Genomic DNA, 9,745 nt, shown 5'->3' with positions numbered 1-9,745 from the left:
TTCTCCGTGTTGCTTTTTCCCCAGGTCTCCACGCACTTCCTTTTATTTTTCCTTAAAAATTGCCACCTGAGCTAGCCTCTGTTGTCCATCTTCGTCGGTTTCAGAGGGTAGATTTCTCACTGTTGCTTTTTTGCCAGGTCTGCACGCCCTTGTGTTTTTTTTCTGCTTAAAGGTTGCAACCTGAGCTAGCTTCTTTTGCCCATGTCCCTCAGTTTCAGAGGGTGGATTTCTCCGTGTTGCTTTTTCCCCAGGCCTCCACGCCCTTGTGTGTTTCTTTTGCTTAAAGATTGCCACCTGAAGCCAGCCTCTCTTGCCCATCTTCCTCAGTTTCAGAGGGTAGATATTTCAGGGTTGCTTTTTCCCCAGGTCTCCACGCCTTTGGGTTTTGTTTTTGCTTAACGATTGCCACCTGAGCTAGCCTCTCTTGCCCATGTTCCTCAGTTTCAGAGGGTAGATATTTCAGGGTTGCTTTGTCCCCAGGGCTCCACGCCTTTGTGCTTTGTTTTTGCTTAAGGATTGCCACCTGAGGTAGCCTCTCTTGCCCATCTTCCTCAGTTTCAGAGGGTGGATTTCTCCGTGTTGCTTTTTCCCCAGGTCTCCACGCCCTTGTGTGTTTCTTTTGCTTAAAGATTGCCACCTGAGCTAGCCTCTGTTGCCCATCTTCGTCCGTTTCAGAGGGTGGATTTCTCAGTGTTGCCTTTTCGCCAGCTCCCCACGCCCTTGTGTGTTTCTTTTGCTTAAAGATTGTCACCTGAGCTAGGCACTGTTGCCCTGCTTCCTCAGTTTCAGAGGGTACCTTTTTCAGGGTTGCTTTTTGACTGGGTCTCCTTGCCATTGTATTTTTTATCTTATTTTTTTTGCTTAAAGATTGCCACCTGAGCTAGCCTCTGTTGCGCTTCTTTCTCAGTTCTAGAGGGTAGATTTCTCCGTGTTGCTTTTTCCCCAGGTCTCCACGCACTTCCTTTTATTTTTCCTTAAAAATTGCCACCTGAGCTAGCCTCTGTTGTCCATCTTCGTCGGTTTCAGAGGGTAGATTTCTCACTGTTGCTTTTTTGCCAGGTCTGCACGCCCTTGTGTTTTTTTTCTGCTTAAGGATTGCCACCTGAGGTAGCCTCTCTTGCCCATCTTCCTCAGTTTCAGAGGGTGGATTTCTCCGTGTTGCTTTTTCCCCATGTCTCCACGCCCTTGTGTGTTTCTTTTGCTTAAAGATTGCCACCTGAAGCCAGCCTCTCTTGCCCATCTTCCTCAGTTTCAGAGGGTAGATATTTCAGGGTTGCTTTTTCCCCAGGTCTCCACGCCCTTGTGTGTTTCTTTTGCTTAAAGATTGTCACCTGAGCTAGGCACTGTTGCCCTGCTTCCTCAGTTTCAGAGGGTACCTTTTTCAGGGTTGCTTTTTGACCGGGTCTCCTCGCCATTGTATTTTTTTATCTTATTTTTTTTGCTTAAAGATTGCCACCTGAGCTAGCCTCTGTTGCGCTTCTTTCTCAGTTCTAGAGGGTAGATTTCTCCGTGTTGCTTTTTCCCCAGGTCTCCACGCACTTCCTTTTATTTTTCCTTAAAAATTGCCACCTGAGCTAGCCTCTGTTGTCCATCTTCGTCGGTTTCAGAGGGTAGATTTCTCACTGTTGCTTTTTTGCCAGGTCTGCACGCCCTTGTGTTTTTTTTCTGCTTAAAGGTTGCAACCTGAGCTAGCTTCTTTTGCCCATGTCCCTCAGTTTCAGAGGGTGGATTTCTCCGTGTTGCTTTTTCCCCAGGCCTCCACGCCCTTGTGTGTTTCTTTTGCTTAAAGATTGCCACCTGAAGCCAGCCTCTCTTGCCCATCTTCCTCAGTTTCAGAGGGTAGATATTTCAGGGTTGCTTTTTCCCCAGGTCTCCACGCCTTTGGGTTTTGTTTTTGCTTAACGATTGCCACCTGAGCTAGCCTCTCTTGCCCATGTTCCTCAGTTTCAGAGGGTAGATATTTCAGGGTTGCTTTGTCCCCAGGGCTCCACGCCTTTGTGCTTTGTTTTTGCTTAAGGATTGCCACCTGAGGTAGCCTCTCTTGCCCATCTTCCTCAGTTTCAGAGGGTGGATTTCTCCGTGTTGCTTTTTCCCCAGGTCTCCACGCCCTTGTGTGTTTCTTTTGCTTAAAGATTGCCACCTGAGCTAGCCTCTGTTGCCCATCTTCGTCCGTTTCAGAGGGTGGATTTCTCAGTGTTGCCTTTTCGCCAGCTCCCCACGCCCTTGTGTGTTTCTTTTGCTTAAAGATTGTCACCTGAGCTAGGCACTGTTGCCCTGCTTCCTCAGTTTCAGAGGGTACCTTTTTCAGGGTTGCTTTTTGACCGGGTCTCCTCGCCATTGTATTTTTTATCTTATTTTTTTTGCTTAAAGATTGCCACCTGAGCTAGCCTCTGTTGCGCTTCTTTCTCAGTTCTAGAGGGTAGATTTCTCCGTGTTGCTTTTTCCCCAGGTCTCCACGCACTTCCTTTTATTTTTCCTTAAAAATTGCCACCTGAGCTAGCCTCTGTTGTCCATCTTCGTCGGTTTCAGAGGGTAGATTTCTCACTGTTGCTTTTTTGCCAGGTCTGCACGCCCTTGTGTTTTTTTTCTGCTTAAAGGTTGCAACCTGAGCTAGCTTCTTTTGCCCATGTCCCTCAGTTTCAGAGGGTGGATTTCTCCGTGTTGCTTTTTCCCCAGGTCTCCACGCCCTTGTGTGTTTCTTTTGCTTAAAGATTGCCACCTGAAGCCAGCCTCTCTTGCCCATCTTCCTCAGTTTCAGAGGGTAGATATTTCAGGGTTGCTTTTTCCCCAGGTCTCCACGCCCTTGTGTGTTTCTTTTGCTTAAAGATTGTCACCTGAGCTAGGCACTGTTGCCCTGCTTCCTCAGTTTCAGAGGGTACCTTTTTCAGGGTTGCTTTTTGACCGGGTCTCCTCGCCATTGTATTTTTTTATCTTATTTTTTTTGCTTAAAGATTGCCACCTGAGCTAGCCTCTGTTGCGCTTCTTTCTCAGTTCTAGAGGGTAGATTTCTCCGTGTTGCTTTTTCCCCAGGTCTCCACGCACTTCCTTTTATTTTTCCTTAAAAATTGCCACCTGAGCTAGCCTCTGTTGTCCATCTTCGTCGGTTTCAGAGGGTAGATTTCTCACTGTTGCTTTTTTGCCAGGTCTGCACGCCCTTGTGTTTTTTTTCTGCTTAAAGGTTGCAACCTGAGCTAGCTTCTTTTGCCCATGTCCCTCAGTTTCAGAGGGTGGATTTCTCCGTGTTGCTTTTTCCCCAGGCCTCCACGCCCTTGTGTGTTTCTTTTGCTTAAAGATTGCCACCTGAAGCCAGCCTCTCTTGCCCATCTTCCTCAGTTTCAGAGGGTAGATATTTCAGGGTTGCTTTTTCCCCAGGTCTCCACGCCTTTGGGTTTTGTTTTTGCTTAACGATTGCCACCTGAGCTAGCCTCTCTTGCCCATGTTCCTCAGTTTCAGAGGGTAGATATTTCAGGGTTGCTTTGTCCCCAGGGCTCCACGCCTTTGTGCTTTGTTTTTGCTTAAGGATTGCCACCTGAGGTAGCCTCTCTTGCCCATCTTCCTCAGTTTCAGAGGGTGGATTTCTCCGTGTTGCTTTTTCCCCAGGTCTCCACGCCCTTGTGTGTTTCTTTTGCTTAAAGATTGCCACCTGAGCTAGCCTCTGTTGCCCATCTTCGTCCGTTTCAGAGGGTGGATTTCTCAGTGTTGCCTTTTCGCCAGCTCCCCACGCCCTTGTGTGTTTCTTTTGCTTAAAGATTGTCACCTGAGCTAGGCACTGTTGCCCTGCTTCCTCAGTTTCAGAGGGTACCTTTTTCAGGGTTGCTTTTTGACCGGCTCTCCTCGCCATTGTATTTTTTTATCTTATTTTTTTTGCTTAAAGATTGCCACCTGAGCTAGCCTCTGTTGCGCTTCTTTCTCAGTTCTAGAGGGTAGATTTCTCCGTGTTGCTTTTTCCCCAGGTCTCCACGCACTTCCTTTTATTTTTCCTTAAAAATTGCCACCTGAGCTAGCCTCTGTTGTCCATCTTCGTCGGTTTCAGAGGGTAGATTTCTCACTGTTGCTTTTTTGCCAGGTCTGCACGCCCTTGTGTTTTTTTTCTGCTTAAAGGTTGCAACCTGAGCTAGCTTCTTTTGCCCATGTCCCTCAGTTTCAGAGGGTGGATTTCTCCGTGTTGCTTTTTCCCCAGGCCTCCACGCCCTTGTGTGTTTCTTTTGCTTAAAGATTGCCACCTGAAGCCAGCCTCTCTTGCCCATCTTCCTCAGTTTCAGAGGGTAGATATTTCAGGGTTGCTTTTTCCCCAGGTCTCCACGCCTTTGGGTTTTGTTTTTGCTTAACGATTGCCACCTGAGCTAGCCTCTCTTGCCCATCTTCCTGAGTTTCAGAGGGTCGATATCTCCGTGTTGCTGTTTCCTCAGGTCTCCACGCCCTTGTGTGTTTCTTTTGCTTAACGTTTGCCACCTGAAGCCAGCCTCTCTTGCCCATCTTCCTCAGTTTCAGAGGGTGGATTTCTCCGTGTTGCTTTTTCCCCAGGTCTCCACGCCCTTGTGTGTTTCTTTTGCTTAAAGATTGCCACCTGAGCTAGCCTCTGTTGCCCATCTTCGTCCGTTTCAGAGGGTGGATTTCTCAGTGTTGCCTTTTCGCCAGCTCCCCACGCCCTTGTGTGTTTCTTTTGCTTAAAGATTGTCACCTGAGCTAGGCACTGTTGCCCTGCTTCCTCAGTTTCAGAGGGTACCTTTTTCAGGGTTGCTTTTTGACCGGGTCTCCTCGCCATTGTATTTTTTTATCTTATTTTTTTTGCTTAAAGATTGCCACCTGAGCTAGCCTCTGTTGCCCATCTTCGTCCGTTTCAGAGGGTGGATTTCTCAGTGTTGCCTTTTCCCCAGCTCCCCACGCCCTTGTGTGTTTCTTTTGCTGAAAGATTGCCACCTGAAGCCAGCCTCTCTTGCCCATCTTCGTCAGTTTCAGAGGGTGGATTTCTCAGTGTTGCTTTTTCCCCAGCTCCCCACGCCCTTGTGTGTTTCTTTTGCTTAAAGATTGTCACCTGAGCTAGGCACTGTTGCCCTGCTTCCTCAGTTTCAGAGGGTACCTTTTTCAGGGTTGCTTTTTGACCGCGTCTCCTCGCTATTGTATTTTTTTATCTTATTTTTTTTGCTTAAAGATTGCCACCTGAGCTAGCCTCTGTTGCGCTTCTTTCTCAGTTCTAGAGGGTAGATTTCTCCGTGTTGCTTTTTCCCCAGGTCTCCACGCACTTCCTTTCATTTTTCCTTAAAAATTGCCACCTGAGCTAGCCCCTGTTGCCCATCTTCGTCGGTTTCAGAGGGTAGATTTCTCAGTGTTGATTTTTCCCCATTTCTCCACGCCCTCGTGCTTTTTTTTTTTATTTCCTTAAATGTCGGCGCCTGAGCTAGCTTCTTTTGCCCATCTTCGTCAGTTTCAGCGGGTAGACTCTCCGCCTGCCTTCGACAGGCCCTCTGGACTGGAAAGCTTTCCTCCTCCCGTCATCACGGTCCTTCTCGGATGACGTGCCTGGTTTCGGTTTGACCGTCCCCGCCCGCCCTGATTTTCTAAGTCCTCCCGGGAACCCCGGGGGCGCTCCAGCCGCTCCGGGAAGCGGCGGCCTCCCGGCCGCACCGGCCCAGCCCGGCCCGGGCCGCCCCCTGGCCTCTCTGGGGGGAACTCTCCCCTTCCCCTTCCCGGTGATCGCCCGAGAAACCTTTTCCGAGTCCCCCTCCTGCGGCTGGGGCTGCGCCTTGGCGGCCGGGAGCCCGCGGGCGGACGCCCCGGGGCCGCACTGGGCCGGGAGGCTGGGTCCGAGGGGGCTCCGGGACGGGATCGGGCGGCCCGGCGGCCCGGCTGTGCTCCCCGGCGGGCCCGCGCTCCGGCTCCGTCCCGCTGAGGCGGTCGTCGGTCGCCGGGTGCCACCTGGCGGCCGCTTTTATATCGTCTCTTTCCTCCGGAGCTCCGGCGACGCGGGCCAAGGGACGGGACTCGGCCGCGGTGACCGAGGCAGAGTCCCGGGAGGCCGGCGTCGCTGGCGGGATCTGGCCCGGTGGCGCCGGGGCGTGAGCGCGACGCCCGCTCGCCGGAGATTGGAGGTGCAGGCTACTGAGGGAGGTGGCTGTCGCCGCGCCGCCCGGTGCCGGCCGGGGTGTGGGGCCTCCCGGACGGGTCGACCAGCAGCCGCCGGTGCCCCTCCGTCCCCGGGAGGGGGTGGGGGGCCGCCGCGGGGGAACGGGCGAGGGAGCTCGTCCCGTGCCCGGCCGTCGTCCCGAGGGCGGCCCGGTGGTCGGGCCTTCCGCGTCGCCGATCCCCTTTCCGCGCCCCGCTCCGGAGGTGGGCGACCGGCCGGGGCCTTGCGGGGGAGGCCCGTGGAGGGCGCGACGGGCTCGGCCGCCGGGCTGGCCTTTTCCCCACTGGTCTTCCGAGTCGACCGGCTCTGGCGGTGGGGACCGGGCCCGGTCCTCGGATGCCTCCTCCTCCGTGGCAGTTTTTTTTTCCAAGTCCCGCCCTGGAGAAGAGCGTGGACCGGCCCCGGGAGCCCTCGAGGGCGGGCCGGGGAGGGCGTCCCCGGCCCGGACGCGTGCCCGGGGTGGGTCCGGGCCGTCGGACCGGACTTCTCTCTCCGAGTTTCGCGGGTCGCGTCTTTGTCCGGAGGCGGGAGGGGGCCGGCTCGAGGCGTAGGTGGAGCCCCGGCTGAGGGACGGGAGCCACGGTCCCGCCCCGGGCCCGGTCGCCGGAGGCGCCTCCGCGGAATTCTTTTCTAAGTCCTGACCCGGCGACTCAGAGGGAGGGACCGACCGGTCCCGGCCCGCGCGGGCGGCCCAGGGAGGCTGTCCCCGGCTCCCCCTGCCGCCACGCTTCTGGGGTCGACCAGATGGCCCCGGGAGCTCCGGGCCTGGTGGCGATGGGGTCGTGCTTGGGGTCTGGTGGCCGTGGCCGTGATCCAGGGGTTCCCCTGGTGATCCGTGGGTGGGCCCCGTCTCCGGGCGCGGCGATTCTTGCCCCCGAATGGGTGGTTTTGTGCCGCCAGGTAAGTGCTGACACGCTCTGCTCGGGTGACAGTCGCCCGAGAGCTTCCGGGTGCCTGGATGCGTGTGCGGGGAGGGCTCCGGGCTCTGGCCGAGAACCGGACGCCCGTTTCCACCCCCGCCGCTTGAGCCGCCCGCTGGGGCCTGCGCGCCGGCTCTTGTGCGTTCCAGGCGCCCCCACGACCGTGGTGCCACCTCCGGTCTCTGGTACCCGAGGGCGGCGGGGTTAGGGGCGCGGGGTCCTCTACCACGTGCACTCCCTGCCGCCGGCACCCGGGTGCGGTCGCGACTTACCCCATCCCACCGGCTCCGTGCCAGTGCGTGTCAGGCGTTCTCGTCCTGGGGTGGTCGCCCGCGCTTGCTGGAGGAGGAGAGGGGTCGGTGAGGCTGAAGCAGGCTCCTCCGCTCGCTGTCCTCGCCGGCCTTCCCTTGCTCGGGGGTCCCTCGCGTTATGCTGCCGACCGATGTGGTGATGCTGTGCTCTCCCGGGCCGGGCCTAAGCCGTGCCAGACGAGGGACGGACGTTCATGGCGAACGGGACCGCTCTTCTCGCTCTGCCCGCGGGTCCCCTCGCCCGTTCTCCCCCGCTGCGAGTGGCGTGTGGGAGGCGGCAGGGGTGCGGAATCCGGCCCGACCTCGCTCCCCCGCCCCGTGCCTCGTGGCGTGGGCGGTGTCGGGGTCTCCGTGACGCGGCGGATGCTCCGCCTGTGCCTCTTGGCTGTGTCTCGCGGGCGGCCCTCCCCGCGGTGGGGCGGGCCGTGTTGCCGCCGCGCCGCGCGCCTTCCCGGGCGCGTGAGCGCGTTCCCCAGGCCGTTGGCGGTGCCCCTGGAGCGTTCCAGGTCGTCCCTCAGGCGCCCGAGGCCGAGTGGCGGTGTCGTTCCCTGTTCCCGTCGGCCTCCTCAGGTAACCACTGCGCTGGTGTGTCTGAGGAGCGGAGGGGTCGAGTCGGTAAGGGAGGCGTGCCCCTCGTCCCCCTCGGGGTGGACGGGTGCCTCGTCGCCCCCCACGGCGTGCCGTGTGGGGGCGGGCAGGCTCGGGCGCGTGCCCGCGTGTTCCCCTTGCTGGGGTTTCCCCGCGGGTGTGGGAGTGACCGTGGCGGGCCGAGCCAGCGGCGTGGCGCTGGCTCTTTGGTTGGGAGGTGCTGTTTGATCGGCACCTCCGTCCCAGTCTCTGCCTCCCTTGGTCTCTCGGCCTGAGAGGAGGCACTGACTTGGGAGCCGCACAGGGGCCTTGTAGATCCCTAGCTAAGCCCAGTGTGGCCAGAGATGGCGAGCCCGGGGCAGCGCGGGCTCGCGGCCCTGACCACGGACGCTCCGACTTGCTCTAGGCCTTACCTCTACCGCAGACCCCTCCTGCGTTGCGTGGCCATGGTGTCTGTAAGCGCCTTGGTGGGACCGATGGCGGACGATGGGCGGGGGCGACACGCCCTCGGTGAGAAAGCCTTCTCTAGCGATCCGAGAGGGTGCCTTGGGGTACCGGACCCCCCAGCCGCCGCCCCTCCTTTGCGCGTAGTAGCCACGGACGCCACCACCGTGGCGCGTGGGCAGAGCTGCTCTTTGCCTACCGCGGCCGGCGCCTCCCCCCTCCGAGTCGGGGGAGGGTCACGCCCGGCCGGGCCGTCGTCGGGCGCGGGGCCGCGCGTGTGCGCGAGCGTGCGCGTGGTTCTCCCGTCGCGCGCTGGGGCGGGGAGAGGGCCCGGCCCCGTCCGGGCTCCGCCCCGCCGCGAGCGGCTGGCTCTCCGCTCGCCCCCGTCCCGAGCCGCAGCCGGTGGTGGCGTGCGGGCATGGGTGGGGGCCGCCGCCGCTCTCGGGCGCGTTCCCTCGGGACGTGGGCCCCGGAGCAGACCAGACAGGCAGACGGGTGGCTGGGTGGACGGGGCGGCCCCCGGCGGCGGGGGCGCCTCACGTAGGCCCCGGCGGTGGGGCCGGGCCCGCGGGAGGCCGAGGGGTGGCTGAGGCCGGCCGGCGTCCCAGGCGTCGTGGGACCGCCCTCGCGTGTCGTTGGCGGTGGGATCCCGCGTGTGTTTTCCTGGTGGCCCGTCCGCGCCCGAGGCCGTCCCCGGGAGCCTTCCCGCGAGCCCGTGCTCCCTCCGTCGAGGCGCGCGCCGCGCTCCCCGCTGCCCCCGGTGCTCCCCCGCCCGGGCAGACGCCTGGCCGCGCCGCCCACCGGCCGGGACCGAAGTGGGCCTCGCCGTGCGGGTGTCGCCTCCGGCCACCGAGGCCGGTGGTGGCCCCGGGCGAAGTGCTCTCGGCTCCGGTCGGGTGGGGCCCGCGCGCCAGGCGCCCGGCGCGGGACGCTGGCGCCGTGTGCGGGAGAGCCCTGGCCGTGGCGGGGCCGAGCCCCCGTGAGCTGCGCGCGGGGCGACGGGGCCAGTCGCCGTTCTGGGCGCCGCGGGACCGCCCCTGGTGCTGGAGGCCCCTGGCGGTGAGACCCCGTGTGTGCTCCGGCGGCCGACTTGCCTCGGGAGGTTCTGTCTTCCCTCCTTCGCCCCGAGCGCGTCTCTCGGCGGGCCGCGGCCCTTCCGCCGCCGCCTCTCCGGCGCCTCGGCCCTCGCCGCCGCCGGCCTTCTCCCGAGCCCTTCCCCGTCGTCGCCTGTTCTGGCTGCCCGACCGGGGCCCCGCCCCGAGCGCGACTCGCTTCCCGAGGCCGCTGCGGCCTCCTCCGTGTCCGCCGCCGCCACCCGCGCGACGGCGACGTTGCGTGCGGGCGGGGGACCGTCTCCC

Source organism: Equus asinus, unplaced genomic scaffold (assembly GCF_041296235.1).
Source record: "Equus asinus isolate D_3611 breed Donkey unplaced genomic scaffold, EquAss-T2T_v2 contig_281, whole genome shotgun sequence".
NCBI classification, from domain to species: domain Eukaryota; kingdom Metazoa; phylum Chordata; class Mammalia; order Perissodactyla; family Equidae; genus Equus; species Equus asinus.
This window is presented reverse-complemented; position numbering follows the sequence as displayed.